This window comes from Phoxinus phoxinus (assembly GCF_949152265.1).
Source record: "Phoxinus phoxinus genome assembly, chromosome: 21".
NCBI classification, from domain to species: Eukaryota; Metazoa; Chordata; class Actinopteri; order Cypriniformes; family Leuciscidae; genus Phoxinus; species Phoxinus phoxinus.
In genome coordinates this window covers 12,254,465-12,276,406 of record NC_136896.1, presented here as the reverse complement: position 1 = coordinate 12,276,406, position 21,942 = coordinate 12,254,465, and the positions used below count along the sequence as shown (strand labels likewise).

General features: G+C 37.3%; 1 long non-coding RNA gene across 2 annotated transcripts in view; it reads right to left on the bottom strand.

Annotated features, from left to right (window-relative positions):
- The window catches only part of LOC306989266, a 41,433-nt gene extending 20,081 nt beyond the window's left edge, over positions 1–21,352 (bottom strand). The window contains exons 1-3 of one of the 2 annotated variants that reach the window (XR_013795609.1): positions 20,915–21,352; positions 19,903–20,614; positions 19,715–19,858 (exon numbers count right to left, since the gene is read on the bottom strand). This is a non-coding gene — a long non-coding RNA (uncharacterized lncRNA). Of the gene's footprint in view, positions 1–19,714; positions 19,859–19,902; positions 20,615–20,914 lie in introns of those variants that run through there. The other variant, XR_013795610.1, reaches the window with a different exon arrangement.
- Positions 21,353–21,942: the final 590 nt, after the last annotated feature.

Here is a 21,942-nt window from a genome sequence, read left to right as displayed (position 1 = left end):
CAATCATTGCATTCGGTCCGATTGTAATGATACGATGTCCTACTTCCCTGTCAGCATGTATTTCCATACCTACGCACCCTGCTCGCGCAAACATCACACATTTCATGCGGTGAATTAGACCAACGTTAGTCACTGAGCACCACAACCGAAACAGCAGCCATGAGTTCCTCCTAAACCAAAACAACAAGCTTATGCTGCGTTCACACCTTACTGTCATTTGGAAGAGATGGAAATGTAATGTTATAATCGGAGCGGTTCGTGACTCGAATTTATGCATTTTAATGGCAACACCATCAATGCAGAAATGAGTCTGCAGCAGTCAGGTGGTACCGTACAGGTCAGTGCTCTTTCAGTTGTTTATGCTCATTATTATTGTAATGTTATGTGCTTTGAGACATGAGGTAGTTTAAAGCCGTCTCTCATCTCGTGACGCTTTGCAAACTCTGCTGTGTGCGTTCATGTGTTTTGAAGGAGTTTTGAAGTTGGATTTCATGCTTTCAAAGCTAACTCACTATTGCTAGCCGCTATGAAAATGGCCTTCCCTACTGTACATTTAACTAAAAAAATAAAACTGAAACTAAAATCCGATTTCATGTCTCTAACTAAAATAAAAACACCTACAAATTAATATTAGTTTTAGTTACACACCGTCTGCATATAATAAAAATGAACATGTCAATAAATATCAATAACACTAGTCACTAATTTAACACTGTTAAACATCTTTAAAATGATACCAGTTGGCACATTAACTTTGGCAGCACTAACATGCTACAACAAAATAAATTAAAATCTGAAAACAAATTACTAAAACTAAATAAACCCTTTAATGGAAGAATTATTACAACGCTTGAGTGGACAGTATGCATTTTTGGTTTGAACTTAAGAGATTAAACATAATATATAATCTCTACAACCTGTCAAGGTACAACTGTGGAAACCCAAACTCAGATTATGTGATTATGTAAAAAATGCTTACGTTCCCTCCAGTCTATACTATACTGATTTGCCCTTATTAGCTGATAATTCTGATTATGTTCAAGATGGACACATTTCTACCGTACCTCTCTTCTGAGAAAACCTAGTGATCATGATTTTTCAATCTCACCTGAAATGAGCATTACAAGTAACATGCATAACGCAAAGGGTTAAAACAATGACAGAAAAAAATACAAATTGAAAATGAAACAGAAATAAAAAACTAAAAAGGTCTAAAAATGAAAACTAGAGTAACCCTGCTGCAAAAAGCATAAATGTTAATAATAATTTTTGAACAGCAGTTTTCCTAAAGATGAACACATTGTGCTAAGAATCAAGTGCATAATATGAATAATCCGCAACATTTGATTCACATAACTTTGTTTTATTGATTCTATTTTTTAGATGGCCAACGTGGCACTCTTCCCACTGGAAGCAGTTAAAAAAGCATAATATTGACAAAAGCCAAAGCACTTAACACAGGGAGGACATATGAAAGCACTTGTATCATAAGCAAATTCCTTTGCAGTTACATCCTCAATCACCAGGGACGCGAGACATGACGTAACCAGAGAACATGAGTCGAACATAAATCGCAAGTGCTGATAGAAAACCTCCTCACATGCTGCACTTCATCACACAACAAGGTTCTCGAGACCCATCTGAAAACTTGTCTTATTAACGGAGTATGAAACATCTTATGCTCCCTGCCATTCATCATATCTGAGGCTCTGAAACGGAAACGGCAATGCATCACAGAGAAACCGATCTGAGCCGTTTTAGGAAACCATTAGTGAAACGAGCGATGGTGCAGATTGTGTCAAGGCCGTTTCCTTGTTCCAACTCTGCCGACTGCTATTTACAGAGTTCTGATAATTGTTCAGAGGCCAAACACCAGCCAACAGATACATATCGTGAAATAACCCAGTTGGAATCAAGTTCAGCCCAGTTCCTTGTAATTACAGCGAGATACAAAAGAGCACACGCAGAAGACAGGCAAGCGTATATAAGGGCACGCGTGTCAGAAACGACACACACACACACACATCTTAACTATTATACACACATGCAGGGCCTCATCAATCACAATTTCTCTGGGGGGTCCACATGGCCAAAAGCAAATGTACATTGTGCAATTGGTCCTGTGTAAAACTTGAATAATAGTTCACAGTCCCAGAGCCTCAGCTTGGGTTGGGACCGTGCCTAAATGTTCCTAATGAAATCAAGTGGCGTACGGACATTTCTTCTCTTTGCTTTTCTCACCTTTGTCTAACCCAAGACCTTCATCCTCACTTAGCCAGTTCATGTGAACAAAACTAGCCCAGTTGACATCCCGGCACCAAACGGCCTCATCGGATTGGATTTTATTAGCCGTTCATCTTAGCGGGATATCTAAACAATAGCTTTCAGTTTTTGCAGACCGCTGCGCATACAACTGAACCGTAAGTGTGGACATATTACACATCGCAATGTCTTTAAAAGGTGAAGAACATTTGCAAATGTCATCTTGTGGTGGTGGATTTGTTGATTCACCAAGACAACACTGGATTCTTCTGTTTTCAATGAAGAGAGAGAAAATAAAGTGCTTTAGTACATGAGTGTGTGTGAGATGTTCATCCATTCCTGCATTAAGCTCTCTAACCTCAGCTCCCTAAAGACTGTCCTCCTTAAAGCTCCCCTAAAAAAGCAACTCTACAGATGAAACACTCCACTTTAAGAGCACCGCGAATCACTTGGGCTTTGTGATTGTTATATTTGCAAACCATGACCTTTTTTCCTCATATATATTGTACATGACAACCCACAATAAATGTCTTTTTGGAAACAGAGGAAACTAGAAACAGACATTTAGAGTTAAGGAGATGAAGCTGTAATCAGAATAATTATCATTGTAACGTTTAGAACTAAAACATATTTACAGAGATTTAAAGCCACAATGAAATGGAAGTAACGACAGATATTTTTTTCCACACTGTGACATACAACAGATTATCGGAAAAGATTGTAGGGCGGGGGACTTTGTTCACATGGTTGTTGATTGGACGGAGGCAGATTTAAATGCGAGCTTGTGGTATGATAAGGCAGGGTTTAAGCTGAATAAATTATTGAAGAAGTCCGGCATATATCACTAGAGAGAAGTCTGTTTCACCGGTAAGTTATGGCATTTTGATTATGAATTAAAAATTATGAGGTCAAAACTATTTTTAAAAAATGAAACATGCATGCATAAATCGTTCACAAAAGGATCAATAGCATGCACTTAGAAAATAGATGAATTTTCATTTCATGCTGACTTTAAGGGAAAAAAAAATTCCAAGAAAGAAATTCAGAAACATTATAAGGGCAGGGGATGGGCCATTCCAACATATCAGTGAGAAATCATAACACTAAATATGGCGGCTGTATTTATGTATGGCCTTACAGTTAAGGGCCAATCCCTTAAAAAAAAAAACACACACACATTTTGAATGATCACAAATGAAGTAGCTAAGATTTATGATACCATTGTCAGTTTATATCCTTACTAAATAACAAATGTGTCACACTTTAGTTTAGGGTCCAATACTCACTATTAACTAACTATTAACTATGTCTTTTGCCTCAAACTCATAATTACAGCTTATTAATAGGTAGTAAGGTAGTTGTTAAGATTAGGTATTGGATAGGATAGGATTAAAGGATGTAGAATATGGTCATGCAGAATAAGGCATAAATATGTGATCTATAAGTACTAATAAACAGCCAATATCCTAGTAGTATGCATGCATGCTAATAAGCTTCTAGTTAATAGTGACAAATGGACTCTAAACTTAAGTGTTATCGAAATATGGATTTTTAGTATATGAATGTAATCTTAATTTTTTTTGACATTTTGGTTATTCCTCATTCAAGTATAGATACTATACTAGCATGACTGGAAAAAGCTGCTGGAACAGTTACAAATATAGGGCAGACGAGTGAACTGTCTTGCCATTAAGGGATTTGGGAAAAGTGGACCATTATGAAAAGACAATTCTAGGTTCTGTAAATTTGATTGGATGAGCCATATTGAAGTCACTGTAATCGTACCAATATACTGACTGCACATCAGTTGAATGCTACATTAATGTGCCAAGTTACTTCGCTTGAAGTTGTGGCTACAACTCCAATTAACCATGGTAAAACCAAGCGCACAGTTACTTGTTACTTTAAAACGCTCTTTAGCACATGGGACTACATAAACCCACAGCCTACTTAAATTGTAATGTTTACAAATCCTTTTGCCATGTAAAGTGATAACTCGTTCACTTACTTTCCACATAAAGAAGAAGTTTATCTGCTGAATAGAACTGAATGTGGTTTATTTACTGAAGCTTATTAATGCGTCTAAGTGATTAAGGAAATGAGTGTGTCACTGCAGAGTGCAGACACAATTACACAACGGCGAGTCCTTGTCTTCAATGGTAGATGCCTCGAGGATTTAGTTGAGTTGACGTTGGCTCCTTCAAGGCTGAGATTGTGTACTGTGCATGCCTCTGTGGCTCCAAGGTCTGACTCCTGCCTTAAATGCTCCCATGCATCACTGCCTAGACTCAAGACGCCATAAGAGTGGTACAGAAAGCACAGGCGTACATCAGATGACACCTCACAGAATGGAATATTGAATAGCTTGAACCTTTTTGTGAGTGTGATGTAAAATTAAATTGGATATTTCATGTAAAAATAAAAGCTAAATTACTACTACTGAGTGTTAACCAACAAAACAACATTTTAGTAAAGCAAAATGTAATTTTTAAAGCATAGATCAGAAAACGCATTGATGTTAAAATACTGAGGTCGTAAAACTGACATAGAAGTTACTTTTTAAATAAGATGGAGCACTTTTTGGTTCAAATATTTATTTTATGTGTGCTCAACAAAGAGTCCAAGTACAACTCACAGCATGTGCTTGAAATCTTTGAGAGCTCACCTCTGCGACCCACTTTATGAGCAGCATTCTTGGGTCCTTTGCGCAACAAGTACAAATCATTCTCCACTTACAGTGTCTCTGTCAAAAAAAACATAGTAGGTTATCAGCATGTGCAAAATTAGTCTACACCCCTACCTCCTCTATTCGGGCAAGCAGGAAAACCACGGATTCATTGGCACTGAACCTTAATTGAAATAATGGCGGTAGTATATCTAAATGAGCAGACTACAGCCATGAGGGCCATTGTTTATGTCTGCGGTGCAGGGTAAATAGCCCGTCATTTATCGCAGCTCTTGTTTGTTATAAAATGCAGCTCTGCTGTTGATCGTATCAGTGCAGACAGGGCCCATTCACTGCTGGTACTCACAGTTAAAACTGCCCTCTAATGCTAATAAGTCACTGTTCTGCTTATGTCTTCTACTGTGCTGCTGTTGTAGGTACCATTGCTTACCAGGTAATGTTTGCTTCGCTTTTACACATTCCTCGTATTAATTTAATGTTGGCACTGCCCAAAATCTATATGAAATTATTGGTGTGGACACATGAATCAAAACCTTATATCCTATTGGTCGGAAAGTTTTTTCTTTGAGAACATGGAAAAAAATTAGCTTATCTTGCAAATGAAAATGTTACTTCGTCGCAGAACAAATTTTGCACTTAACATGAAGTTGTCCATTAGCATTGAATAATTCAAATTAGAATTCAGAATCTAGTCATGATGAAAACTAAAAAAATAAATACAAAAAGTAATTATTAGATTAAGTTAAATAAAGTCACAACAACAATATATAGTCACAATTATTATAAATAAAGTTGTAATTGTGAGGAAAAACTGAGAAATAAAAAATTGAGCCATACTGTTATTATGACAAGTCAATCAAGAAATAGTCACAAATGTGATATGAAGTCACAATTACGAGTCAAAAACACAAGGCTTTGTGAGACAAAAAAATTATGAGAAACTGTGGGACAAAGTTATATAGATATAAAGAGTTATATCAATAAACGGAGCAATTGCAATTACAAGAAATAAAGTTGCAGATGTAAGATATCAAGTCTCAACTGAGAGAGGTAGTCACAATTGTGAGAAAAAAGCTAGTTGTGGAAAAGTCACATTTATAAAAAATACAGTTGGATTTGTGAGGAAAAAAGTCAAATGTGAGATATAGGGTGTGTTCACACCTGTAGTTCGGTTCGCTTGACTTGTTAGGTCTGGCTCACTTATTCAAATGAATAACAGAGCAATGGCAGCAGGGTTTGTTTCAATCGAACCAAACATGCTAAGTGTGCACAACACAATCATAAAGTCACAATTACAAGAAGATCACATTGTGAGAAAGTCACATTACAAAAAAATATAGTTGCAAATATAACATATAAAGTCAACTGAGAGAAACGGTAACAATTACGGGAAATGTTTTTTTTTTTTTTTAACATTATTTATTTTTACTCTGAGGCAGAAACAGATTTCCACAGGAATCACATCATGAAATGATGTTCTTGTGGGAGACTGTTAGCTTCTGTTAACAGGAAATGTGTCCACATCACGCAATAAACCCTGCTGAGAAAACTAAGGGCAGAGGGGTCATTCACAGTAATGTTCATATTCATCTACACAACTCAAAACATATTGATCTGGAATTCAATAGTCTGCTTGTTAAGAATATAATAATGGCATTAAGAAGTGTTAATTGGATGGACTATCTAGTAAATCCAGGTAGAGAAGTTTTGAGAAGCCTCTGTTGACAGATCTGTTCACTGGACCCCTATAAGCAAACAGTGTTTTAGAGTTTTACCCAAAAGTCAACCTCTCCTAATATGTGTGGACTTCTGACCCAAAACGACCTTCTCTGCTGTGGAGAAGCTACAATGGCCCATCCACGAATTACTTATCTGGAAATCACAGCCTTATACAAAACGGACCGTTCCGAAACAGTGACAGAGAATAGAGACTGTCATTGTTTGTGTTCCATCTCTCCACCAGCTCATCCCTTCCTCTTCACGCTGAGAGCCGAAACACATGGTGAGAGAGCAAACGAGGGTGTCCTGCCTCTCCCATCTGAGTGATGAATGTTTTATAAGAATGAAAAGATGCTATGTTGCATCAGAGTGGGAGGAATGTAACAGGATGAAATGTCGTGGGAAACGCTGGGGAGGAGCCTAAGAGTTCAGCGCCTCCCTGATGACTTGAGATAATAAAAAAAAAATAGTTGGAAAAGAAAAAGCATTTCCTCTCTTATTCAACATGTGTCATCCCTCAAGAGTTAATGAAAACAACTTGAATAGAGTGATGGGGAGTGTTGATGGAGCCGGGAGCATTGGTGTGCTAGACCTCATTAACCGAGGCTCTCTCTTTCATTTCATCCCCTCCTGCATTCCCTGATCTCTCCATCTACCCTGCATTCTCTCCAGGTATTGGTTTCAATGCATTCGTCTGCTCCCCTGCACATAGGGCAGGTCTGCACCCCAGCCACAGCCACTGACCGGCCGATTGAAACCATGTGAGATGAAGCAAGCTTTTCAAATGAGCTTAACGTGACGCTCACAATGACAAAATCTAGGGAAAATGTAGGTTCTCTGGTCCACACCTTAACATAAACACAAAATATGCATAAATGAATACATTGCAAATGGCGTTTGGATTTCTTGACATACGACCACACATAAAGTGTGCTGCAGTAAGTTTACTCTAAATGACAGTGCCTAGGAGTTCAAATTGAATTTTGAAGGAGGGCAATTCTAAATTCACGAGATTCTGGTCTAGGCAAGGTATACCACACACGACTGAAAATCAATATATTGTAAACATTATATGATAGTACCATGTAAACATTTCTGAAAAAAATTATAAAATAAAGGATTTTTCAAAAATGAAAATATAGCCTTCAATGTCAAACTTTTTAATCGTTCAAAAGTTTGGGGGCAGTAAGATTATATATATATATTATAAATTAAAGGGATAGTTCACCCAAAAATGAAAATTAGCCCATGGCCATGACTCACTCACCCTGAAGTCCTTCTAGGTGTATATGACTTTCTTCTTTCAGACAAATACAATCAGAGTTATATTAAAAAATATCCTGGCTCTTCCAAGCCTTATAATGGGAGTCAACTCAAAATATATATTTTTGGAAGTCCATCAAAGCGCATCTATCCATGAATAAAGTGCTCGACACGGCTCTGGCGGGTTAATAAAGGTCTTCTGAAGTGAAGTGATGTGTTCGATGTAAGAAAAATATCCATATTTAAAACTAAATAGACTAAAAAAACCCAGCTTCTGGCAGACGGTCATAAGCATGCATCGATTTATGGCGAAAGAGTAACCCTTGACCTGACGCACAACATAATGATGAACGCGGTTGCCCAGCCCTGTTTGGTTGAACCGCGAGATGCGTCAAAGCTTACGCTACTCCTACGTCATACATAGTCAAGTGTTACTCTTTTGGCGTAAGTCGACTTGCGTACAGCTGTCTGCCGGAAGCCAGTTATTTTAGTAGCTAAAGTTTTAAATATGGATATTTTTCTTACACCAACACATCACTTCACTTCACTTCAGAAGGCCTTTATTAACCCACCAGATCTAGCACTTTATTCATGGATGGATGCGCTTTGATGGACTTCCAAAAAGAGTAATTCATTTAAATTCATTTAAAACTATATTAACATCGACAACAGTTATTTTAAATTGTAATACTATTTCACAATATTACTGTTGTTACTGTATGTTTGATCAAATAAATGCAGCCTTGGTGAGTAAAAGAGACTAGGTAGTGTATAGAAATGTATCTAAATCCTAAAGCCAAGAGTACATTACAAGACTGATGATTGTAGCCCTGTGCACATTTAGAGACATGTAAAAGTCTCACCTTCTGTTGTGTTGGTACTTTGTACATCAACTACAAGATCCTCATCCAACTGAAGCTACAATACAATACAGTTTTTGCATGAAACAGAAAATACAGTGTTTGAGACAGAATGTGTGCAGGATGAAAGAAAAACTGGACTGTACGTCGCTCCAGCTCACTATAACCTCCGACAGTATCCTATTGTCTTTAATTTCCTGTCAAACTGCCCTTGCATGACCTTTGAGTCTGACCTTGCTCAAAACTCCCAGTATGACAGCAATCTCAAACCACAGGCTGAAAACATGCATCTCTGGTATTTACTAATCAGGTTCCACTTGAAATTACAATTGAGTGTATTAAAATACATCTTTCCTCTCTCGCCTGCACTTCCAGTAGAGAAAATCTATCAACACTCTGGATGACATAATGAGAGATTCTCTGGCCACACCTGCGGTCTAGTTCCCAGGCACGTACACATTCTGTGAACACATACGGTCCACACTGACCTAGCTGCATTAACTGCACATCCGACCCACAAGGATAAAACACACACTCACAAGTCTGTTTATTTGTTTTGTCACTCCAAAACCATGGAGCTGGGTCTTATATACTTCATCTTTAATTTCAAATGACAGACCCTACAGATTGTTCTCACTCTCTGAAGCTTATAACATTGAAACAGCTCCAGATTGACTAATGATTTAGCGAGCAGTGAGCTCAACTGTTCCATGACACAGGCCAATATGGCCATCTTCACACTCCAATTTAGTGTGATGCAAAGCTTAGCCTGGCTCTTCGACGTCAGCCTGAGAGCCAGCTATGACCACTCTTTCACATTTAACCCTCTCACATCAGGAATTTTAGTATAGACATACATACATACATACATACATACAGTAGACTAATTCTGGGGCCTGAAATTGTCAGCTTCGGTTTCAGGGGGATATCATTTCTGCCAGCCACCCCAAAGACCGCAGCACACAGAAGGCAAGGTTCGAGTTCACACACTGCGCAATACAATCATTATATAGTGTAATCCACTCACATGAACAGCTCAAGATGTCTTACATTCCATGCTTTGAGGTGGTGAAATACTGGATAACCACAGCTCTTGTGTGGCTTACTTTAAAATGGACTACAGGGAAATGTGCTGTTGTGACAACAAATTTTCAAATTGCTCAGAGCATAAAAAACCTTCTGTGGTTTGATGGGTTGCATTCGGTATTGCATGCTAGTCTTATAAGTTGTATAAGAATGAATCAAAGACAAATGTATTAAAATAATTTCAACACAGGTAATGTATTCTGGGAAATCTATTTTTCTATCTATCTATCTTAAAACATTTTTAAACCTTGTTTAAAAGTTTCAAACAAAGCTTTGTCAAGTTTTCACTCAAAGTTTGTCTGGGAAAAAAAAACTTTTCTTTTCCAGTTTAAAATAAATTTAATTGAATTTCAATTCATTTAAATTCTACTTACATTAAAATTGCAATTCTTCATGTTTGCTACATAATTTAAAAGGATTCTCGATTCAATTCTGAACAGTGCGCAACCATATAAAGGTTCAAGAACTCATTGTTTGTATAAAGTGATCCTCAAAAAAAAGAGGAACTATTATACGTTTATAGAGGAAATGGCCTTCAGAAACTTCAGACGAAGTGTTTATTTTCATAGAAGGAGTGTTACTGTCTTTCCAGGACATTACAATGTTGCTGTTACTGAAATCCTCCAGCTTTCTGACATATTTGTGGCTTTATGCTGCATATGGGGCACTCATGAGCATCCTTTTAAAACCTAAAATGGCTAATTGGACACCCTTCGGCACATGTGTCAAAATCTGCTCCTCTGTCCTGCAGAGTGTACTGTAGTTCCAGGTCCAAAACACCTGCTTGGAAGTTTCTAGCAATCCTGAAGACCTTGACTAGCTGGTTCAGGTGTGTTTAATTAGGGTTGGAGCTGAACTGAGTTCGACACCCCTGCCCTTGGTCATCACCAAGAAAAAAAACAGTCCTCACACTCCTGAGTAAGACGTGGACGGAAGAGTCTAATGTCATCTCTGAAATAATTGGATGGTGGAAGCTCTGTGAGGGGAAAGGAGGGTGAAGATGTTTTAAAAAAAAGTCCTCCAGTGTAAACAGCATGATTGGAAGTCTGCAATTACAGACAGCAGATAGGAAAAGCTGGAAGAGATAAAAGTGGCAGGATTCAAGTGGTTCAAATCCCCACAGAGTGGTCTGAATGAACTTCCACACGCAGAGCACACGCACGACACCAACATCTTCCTGAACTGACCTGAACCGGCACTAAACCACCGTCCAGATTATTTGGGGAATTATTTGACCCAACAAGGCAAGCAAATTGGAGTTTCAAACATGCTGATAGTTTGTATTTGTAAACTAATAGCACAACTACGTTTATTTTTCAATAGGGAATATTCAGTCCATATGTGAACATCTGAATCAACATAATTCCATATGACACAGAGGTTTGCAGACATGAATCCTTTTATTTAATGCTACTCCAAACTCAAACGTCTAACTCAACATCTAAAACCTCCTAATGCTTGCCAGCACTGCTCTGGAATGGCCATTAAAATCTGTGCAGTTTGTTCCAGTTTGGAAGGACTCACATGCCGTGTTTTTTTTTTTTTCAAATTTGTTTTCATTACCAAGAGAGGTGAATAACTTGATGTTTACTTCATCATTTGTTTGTCCTGACAAACAAGACACAAACATTTGTACTCAGAAACAATTAAAAGGGGGTTGGTGTGTTTTTTTTATTTTGCATGACCCTGAGAGAAAGATCTGGGGGATGGTGTATAGAGCACTAGAGTTTCTCTTGGCACTTTGCCTTGTGCCGCAACATCTTGGACTTGACCCTTTTCAACGAAACGTTGGAGGTGCCACTGAAAGACGACCCTCTCCACCAAAGCACAAACTCAACTGATAGTAAAACCTTTCACCAAACAGCTGGAAGGCTATCAGAGAGCAAAACGCTGTGAAATTCGAATATCTTGTGAATGAATCGGCTCAAGAATTCAAGGCCTGTCTGTTCCTAAAAAGACTATTATGCCTGACATTTTATAGAGCGGTTGCTCTTCCTGATTCCGTGTCTGTACACACCATCAGTGGATAAATGACATTACAGCATCAATACGTAGTGTTGGGATTGAAAAATCACCTGCCGTCAGTGGAGTGGATAAGGTCTGAATGGTAATACGATTGTGGTAAAAACGAAGAAAGAAAGTTTATCCAGCCTAGGCCAGCTGCTGCGCTCAAGTTAGAAAACAGAACAACACCTGCTGTTGAACTTCTATGGCAAGAGGAAATATTCACTGAACATAACCTGTACAGCATTCAGCTCAGTACGGTAAGGAATTTTTTTTCAATAGCAGAGATAAACTCATAATGTTTTTTAAAACTCTAATTCAATTAATGAATTTGAATTGAATTGATATTACGGTAGGATATTTGAAATTTAATTCAAATTTGAATATAAGGATGTAGAATTTTTTTTAAAAATCAGTGAATAAGAGTCATTTTGGAAATGTAATTTAATTTATATTTTTTCCATAATTTATTTCTAGGTAATATTTTAAATAGTAAATCATTTTATTCAAGCCAAACATCCTTGACATCCTGGTTTCAAAGTTTTTGGTAACACTTTATTTTGATGGTCCCTTTTAAACATTAAACAAAGTAACTTTGTAAATACATTTCAACTAACTCTTATTAAAGTATTAGTAAAGTAATAATGTCTGCTTAATTTCTGCAAACTCTTTATTGTGATGTTCCTCCAACAGACATTCTACTGACTAGAAGTAACTTCTAACTCCTAACCCTACCAGTCTACTAATACTCTACTCTACAAACACTCTAATGAGAGTTAGTAGACATGTAGGTGCAATGTTACTTATAGTCAAATGAATTTGTTAAAGGGACCATCAAAATAAAGTGAAACCTTATTTGAAATGTAATTCAGAAGGCTCAAGTCCTTGTGGAGTGTGATCAATTCAATTCAAATTCTAGGCAAACCAATTTAAGCAACACAAAACTGAACTGACAAATGTCAGGAATGACATGAATGGGAATGACATGAATTGGAGTTAACTGAAAGTTTGCAAATACTTTATAAATAGAAAGACGTTGCACTCACTTTACTTTTGAATGGGAGAAAGTGCAATATGGTGGAATAAGTCCAATTAAAGGAGCCAATCGCTGATTGATAAAGTCATCGCGTCACAGCAGCTGCTATTAGAAGCTCCGGTTGCTATAGAAACAGTCAGTATGTTTCCCGAGACAGTTAACATGATTTCACCAAGTACAACATGTTCCTGGATCAACCAAATTCAAAATTCCAATCAACCAATCAGATTTGAGGGACAAGTTTAGTTTATGTCAAGTTTAGGCTTGCAACCAGGGTTAGCTGCTTCTGTATCAGTGTTATTTACATATCAGTTCCATCTGATTTTAAGGATAACTTATGGGCAGACAAAAATTTTGTTCCAGGAACAACATATGTTTGTAACTGATTTTAACTGATTTGAAATTTAATTGTAAATTCAGCTAGTAGTTTTTTAAGATTTCAGGTTTTTCCCATTCAAGTAGATAAGACTAGATCTTGGATGCCCGAAATAACTGCCTGGAGGCGTTGCAAATATGGCTGCTGATTGAACAGACTTTCCTTGAAGGGGACTTTCAAGTTTGTCATTGCAAACCACACATTTTGAGTTAAAATGACAGTTATATGCATTTCTTTAAACTTCAATTAATTTTCAATTCTGCATCATGTTTGCAGCCTCAATTCAAAAGCAAATTCATAAACTGAATTGGATTTTTTTTTTAAAGACCCTGATATCACGTAGAATTCTGTCGAAAACTATGTTGGGTTCTCATCATGATACCTCATCTAATCTACGGGCCAAGACAATGACAGCTTAAGGAGGAAGTACAAGAAATTGTTGATGCCTGAAAGCAGCAATTACTCACTCTTGACTCACTCGTTATCGTTTTCTTTATCTTTACCTCGCTCCCTCTTTTCCCCCTTTACCCCGGTGTGACTCCATCCAGCAAGGATCTCCTGAGAGTTACTCCGTCTTGCCCACAATACCCCGAGCTCCAGCTCACAGCCAGACCGGAACTGCAGGGCATCCGTCTGCCAGCTAATGGCCTCTAATTTAGTCCTAATAGAGAACGCAATGAACAGGCAGGAGAAGAGGAGAAGGAGAGAGAAAAAAAATAAACACAAGCAATAGGAAGGGGAAAAGGGCAATTTCGGTTGAAAAATATTAATGTAATCAAGGCAAATTAGTGGGTTTGGGATAACATTCCTATGGTGCAGACTGTTTACGTTCCGGGGGAGCGGTGGAAAGTGTGGTGGGTTGAGGCAGAGGGGAGTCTTGTCTATCACACGCGTAACAACCCACAAGCAACATGTAAACACGCGCTTGTACACACATACCCATGAGGATGCCATGGTGTCGTACACCCTCAACACCCCCTGACTGTCATCTCTGATGAGGGTTCAAATGTTTCAAAAGCACAAACATGTCCTGCACATATTATATTAGCGTATTGAAGATATGTGTAAAAACATAAGAGGGTGTTACACAATAATGAAGCCTGTTCTATGATTATTTAAAGTCTGAATGAAGGACGATGAGGAAAGAGAACAGAGGATAATGTCAAAACTTTGGAGGATGGATGGGAGGATGTCTTTTTTTGTTGTTGCAAGAATAAAGATCAAACTGCTAGTCAGGGAAAAGATTGAGGGAAAGGATGTATAGAGAGTTGCAATAGGATGTGGAGAGGATTTGTAGGAGCTGTCATTGATTTGATAGAGTGTGTTGATGTCCTGTTTTCTTATGGGGGCAGTGTCTCTTCTGTTTTCCTCCTTGTTAGACACGCTTGAGTGAAAGGAGGCTGACCCAGGGGAAAGAGGGAGAGAATGAGAGAAAGAGAGAGAACTCATGCTGAGCTCTACTACTGAATACACACTACGCTGGGATACAGCATGGAAACTCATTAGAGGCTCTAAATACATGCGCACGCGCACACACCCACACGCCATTCTAAAAGGAGTATCATTTGTGTCTACAACATTTTATGAAGTGAACTAAATAAAAAAATAACTCCTATTAAGCTATATTGTATTTTTTTTTGTTTCACACTTGTTTAATCTAGTCAACTATAATTTTAAATAAAAATAATAAAGACATAATTTGAGTTTTCAGATGAGTCCACTCTTACTTAACATTGCTACATTGACTTTATGATTTAATTTAACCAAAAAATATCCACCCAATCACATTAAATAGCAAAAAACCTTGATCGCAGCAGCCATTTTAGTTAGAAATGTTCACAAATATCTCAACACACACACATAATTATTATTGATAATTTATCTTAAGATGACAATTAAAGAGATTATTTGACTAATGTTAAAAGACATAAATTGACTGAAATGAAGTGAAAGTCAAGCTTTTAGTGTTGTTTATAAGTATATGTGGTATTTTAATATGCTTTAAGACAAACCATGTGCAAATTCATAAGTCAACACCATTGCAGAGTATTTTCTCCTTAAATCTCCAGTGAACCAAAGACAGTCTCATAAAAGTGGTTTGAAATCGCTGGTGTTTCTGACGTCACAAACTACCTTGTAACCAATCACGTCAGTGTGTGATCTTGGATCTCTGAGCTGGAGTGAGTGAGTGGAGGTGGGGCTAATTTGCATATTCATAGACCCGCGCATACTAAATGAGGAAAGGGTGTAGCTGCATTTAAGCATTCATTTTTGGTGATCAAATTGGATTTTTAAGAGATACAATTATTGTCTACAGGTGGACTTTAAAACGTAAACTTTCCAAAAAGGAAAAGGCTGTTTTTATATATATATATATAGGTAGGTTTGGACGTGGGGATTGTGTCTCCATCCATTGCATGAACAGTAAACACACTCGCACACAATCAGACATTTTAACATTCTCTCTCAGGTGACTATGTAACAGGTCCTCTATGCATCTGTCATGGCTGTGAGCTGATTTACTGATGTACGTTTGCTGTGGCTAACGTTTGAAACTGCAGTCCCATGTCGAGCAAGGAGACTCAGAGGTGTTGAGACAGTCTGGCACGGTGGAAAGGGTGGTCAGACATGCGTGAAACGATGCTCAGGAGAGTCCGGTGCACAAACATGACCGCTTACAGACTCGGAACCTCACAGCTGGAGCCGTAGCCCACTCACTCTGCTCAGACGCACTGCAGTGTACTACAAAGAATTAGATTTCAGAGGATGTTTATGTTCACTCTTGAGAAACACTGCTTGAGGATCTTACTTTTAAGGGTTTACTTTTTTATATTCTGATGTGAACAGAAAAAAAAAAATCTACAACAAATAAATACAAAAAGAAAATCCCAATGCTAAAACTTTGCATTGCATAACAAAATACTGTTGATAATTTTGTAGATAAAAATGCACATATTTATTAAAGCTTATTTGTGAAAATGGCTTCATGTTTTGGGCACTTAATGTAATTATACTACACAAAACCCAGAAAAAGAAACCGTGCTGAACTTAAAGTCATAGAGTTCCCACTAGTGGCCAAATTCAGAACAGTGCAAATGAGGGGCAAGGGAGAAATTTGAAATGTATTTCTTCTTGCCAAAATCTTGGCTGTATTAAGGAGAAATATCCAGCATAGACCCAGTCTCAATGTTGCACAATGTTCTGTGTCTATCAATAGGTATATCTGAGGGCCATATAAACGAAAATGATGTAATGTAATAGAGTCACATAAAAATACACGGGTCATTCATTGTCTGTGAATAATGATCAGGATGGCTGTGGCTGGTTTAGGTGAAATTGAAGACAGATGTTCTTGTGAAAACATTTCTTGGGTGGTGTAATTTAGGTCACCCTAGACGAAGGTGGGGTGGGGTGCGGGGTCAGTAAAAACAAAAGTCACAGTGAGCACGATCATGCTGTATACTTTCCAGCACCTTGCTGTTTCTGAAGCTTTATAACATAGCGAATGAATCTATTACCCAAAGCTTAAGCCAGAATGCTTATGAAACGGCCTATAACAGATACTTTTGAGTTCAAATGCCTGTAACAAAACAGTGAAAGCTCACACAGGGACACACTCAACACATGTTCCTGGTGACCTATGTTAACATATTATAATGAAAGTATGTCACTGATCTTGACAACAACAATCCATCTGGTTAATCTGTCCAATTATCTAATTAGCATCGGCCCCTGCTTTGCTTGTGGTAACCAGTGATCTCTCATGAGAATCAATAAATGTGTTAAACATCACATTAAACACGCATTTCAACACCTACTCATCTGGAACTTATAACTGTGCTGTTCTCAGAAATGACCCCACATGCACTTAAAGATAATTTATTTAAAGAACATCACCCTATATATTGTCACACGAACTATAACATGGTTCTATATAATTAACAGTGGTCCCATTAAATTAATCTACATGATATAATATATGCATTAGGGATGGGCAATGATTAATCGCATCAAAAATAAAAGTTTGTGTTTAAATAATATATGTATGTGTACTGTGTATAATTATTTTGTATATATAAATACACACACATGCATGTATATATTTAAGAAAAATTTGTTATTTATATATAATATAAATATATACATGCAAATAGTTCTTAAATATATATATATATATATATATTTAATATCTGTATATTATATATATATATATTTAATATATATTATATATATATATATATATATATTTAAGAACTATTTGCATGTATATATTTATATTATATATAAATAACAAATTTTTCTTAAATATATACATGCATGTGTGTGTATTTATATATACAAAATAATTATACACATACATATATCATTTAAACACTATTTGCATGTATATATTTATATTATATATAAATATTTTATATATAAATAACACATTTTTCTTAAATATATACATGCATGTGTGTGTATTTATATATACAAAATAATTATACACAGTACACATACATATATTATTTAAACACAAACTAATATTTTTGATGCGATTAATCGTTGCCCATCGTGGACTTGAAAAATTGGTTTGATTTTTTTTTATATATAATTTTATCTGAATATTATCTTAAAGCCTCCTTTAAGAGAGAAAAAAAGTAAAAAACATTAGACCTAGCAAACACTGTAACAACATTACAGTAATAATAAAACTGAAGTCATGAGTTTTCAACTCATATGAAAAGTCATTTTCAACACAAATCAATAACTAAGACATAAGACAATGACAGAGAAAGCAAACACTGTATGCGGTGTGATATGAGCCATGAAAGTAGTTTGCTGAATGCCTATAATATCTATAAATTAGATAATTTAATTATTTAATAATAATATATTCTGAAAAATGTATTCTGGTAATATATAATTCTGATCCACACTACATGTATAAATGAGGAAACAATTCTTTGCATTACCACTATTAACCACAAGAGGACGGCATTTACATGCAGTTGATGAGAAAAGCTTTCACAGTGGCTTGTTAATAGAAATTGCTGGAAACACATTCAACAGGTTAACAATCATTGACCAGTACCCGAAATTAATATAAAATGATGAAAAAAACAGTTTACGTGCTTATCAAATTACCACTTCACAACTGATCCTTCCTGTGCCTCTTGGAGACAAATCATAAAGTGCTTCCACATGCACAAACACACTAAATAAATACATAGGCTATCACGCTGTGTTTACAAGAATGATTTCTGTGATCATTTATTTTCCCTCTTATAAAGCCCTTTGCTTTTCAGATTTGTGTTTCTCTTAAAGTAAGTGGCTGTTGTTCAACATCTTTCAGACAATGAAACATGACACTCTTGAGGTCTCATGATAGTCTGCAGAGTGCATTTTGTTTGGCACAAAAAAGCAGGACATCAAATGGAATACGCAAAGAGAAAGAACGCAGCCTGTTCGCTGCACACCGCATATCAATACTCATTAGAGGAAACGCGTATTGCGCTTCACAATAGATTTAGCATTGGCTGAAACAGTCCAACTCTCAGATTTCCAAAGATCACCTGATCCATTCAACACACAAATGAACACACACACACACACACAGACTCCTAATTGTCACTAATTGAGCATATTCAATTTGAACGTCCTTGAAAATTTGATTTAAATGGATCTGGATAGTTGCAACTACCATTGCTAGCTGTACAACCGATTCTGCAAGACCTCAGGTCTCATAAAAAAGGCCTTTTCCTGAAACATTACACATGAAACTCAACACGCTACATGTTCGCCTGCTGCGGCTTTCAGAGAGAAGTCCGGAGAGACCTACATGCAGTGTATGCTCTCTTGAAGCAAGCCAAACCTCCTGCTATTTGTTACTCCCTACACTATTCCATCTGGCTTACCTCAGTCTAGAACAACTTGCATCTAAAACCCATTTCATTTGTTAGTTGGATGAAGAAATCAAACTTTTTTTTATAGGTCCAAATCTCACAATGCGATCTGCAGTGCATCTACTATCAAGAAATATAAAAGTCAGTCCGCTTCCCGCATCAAGGCTCAGTGCGGTTCCCACACCTTGGCTACTGGAATTCCCAAACAGCATCTAACGTAAATGTCACATTCTGAAAGTTCCGGAGAAGCCTGGCACAAAGCAGCAGAGCAATGCAACGCAGCAACACACTTGATTGAAAGGCTTCCGAGAATTCTCTGGCTGTGCGAAGCCCCGTACAGGAGATTCATAATGGATTTAGCAGGACAGGTACACAAAGCTCTTGTGGCCACAGACCGGAGCTGTGTAGAGTTCACTGTTGACATCTGGAATGTCTTTCCTCCCTTGCTTTTCCTTTTGATTGAGGAGTGAGTCACATCAACAGCCAGAGTCGCTTGTTCCTGTGGCTTCAATAGTACTTTGACTGAATATTTTATCTGATAAAAAGCAAAACGGATTGCTCAAATGTTAACACAACACATTGAAAATCAGAAATAGACAGAAGACCAGCTCTTTATGATATTAATATAAAGCCATAATGACAGAAATGATGAAACATGTTATGATCTATTAACTGGTCAAACTACACACACACACACACACAAAAGCACACACACACACACACACACACACACACACACACACACAAGTTATCTTTATAAACATTATTCTTTTACCACACTGAGTCACCGTTTAGATAGCATTTGATGTACTTTGTCCATGATGGACAAAGTCAGACTTTCTAAGCAAAACCTCTGGAAACCATCCTCGTATGACTAAGACAATTATCGGGAACTTGCAGATGTTCCCTATTGACTCCCATAACAGAAACACGAAAGACCATGAAAAACATATCATGAGTAATGCATTTTTTTAAAGAGACAAGTTTTAAATTAAATCAACCAATTTACCAAAAAGGGAACAGAAACACATGTTGCTGGGAAAGCAGGTGTTTGTCTATAAAACTACAGCATGTAGTCTCTACAAAAAATGTGTGCGCATTTATAAGAGTGTGAACACAAAAGAGTATAAAAATAGGATTGAGAGCTATTTAGGGTGTTTGCGTATGTGTGAGTGTGCATGTCATGTAAACTGGAGCATGCCTGGTGTCATAGGAGGTGTTTTCCACGGCTGCTCCCTTTTGGCTTGTTGAGTATGTGGAAGCCTGATCCTGAGAACTCTCTGGAGAGCAGTTTGGACCTCGGTTTCAAAGCCCCAAGCTGCACAGCAGGAAGTCCTGCCCTTGGATGTTTGGGACAGGACGGGATCCACAGGAAGGTATTCCATGAACACACCACGCAGGAGTCTCGGCTCTTCCCAGCAAACTCAGACACAGCCCCTTGAGAACAGTAAGGTTGAAGTGATGCTTACAGAAAACAATGTTGGTCTGAGACACCATTAGGCCAACTGTTACAAAATCTAGTAAGCTTTCTACCTAGGCAGCCTTTTAAGGCACCACAGATTCACATTCTCCACGTCTGTTCCAAAGGGACATCTTCATTATGCCAATATATCAATTTTAGCAACACTCCTCTTATTTTATAATATAGGCTATGGGCAGTTGGTAATTAAGGCAGATGAAAACGAGGTTGTGAGGGATAAACATTACATTGGCACAAAAAAAGATTTTTTTACTCACATGACACAGATCGGAATTTGTTACACACGTGTAAACACAAAAATCCGCACGAGATCCGATTTTTTTGGCATCCGTTCTGAGCCACTTCCAAATGTGATTTTAAATCAGATATAGATCGGATATCTGACTTGCATCTAAACATGTCGATTCCCCTTGGAATTCCAAGCCACCACAAGGTGAAGGCGACACGACACGTTCACAACAGTCTTTACAATGGCACGCACTGTAAGGTTCAGGATAACGTAATTTTCACAACTTCTAAAACTATTTTATGGAGTTTTTGTCTGAGTATATAGCCTACAAGTTCTTTCGTTGGCTGAACAACAGTAGGCTACAATACACTCAACGCACTGTAAGTAATATCCCGTACGGCCTCGATTCTATGTCAAGAATTAAATATGGCGCTAAAGCAGCCAATCGATGCATTTGGATACAGCCAGTGCAAGCTCCTTCCGTGTTATGCATTCAAGGTGGAAAAATAATCCTAAAGTTTTCTATAATTTTGATATATTTTATATTATGTAGCGCCTATAATTTTAACATAATTTTTCAATAATTATTTTACATATAGGCCTAATTGCAACCTTGAGTGAACTATGTTGTCTGTGCTGTAGGCTAATATAGCGTCTAATTTTATTGAATATTAAAATAACTTAGCAAAATCCTTCATTACCACTTTAGACTTGTTAGCTGTCATGTTCCACGTCGACACGCTTTTTTTTGTTTGTTCAACATCGCAACTCCTATAGGCTAGCCACTATTTCCAAATCCACGCGCCGAAAAATCGAGATATCCAACATGGCGAACATGACGAAAAGTTGATTGATTAAAAAAATGCAGGCCTATTCAATGATTATTAATAGCTAATACAGTCATAGAATAAAATATACTAAATGCATAATACTGAATAAATAGCTACCGGTAAATGCAGTTAAAAACGAATTCACAATATGTGTGTGTGCATGTGTTGTTTTATAGAGCCTACTTTTTTAGAGTGTTGCTAACATGCAATCGTCAACGCCCACCCC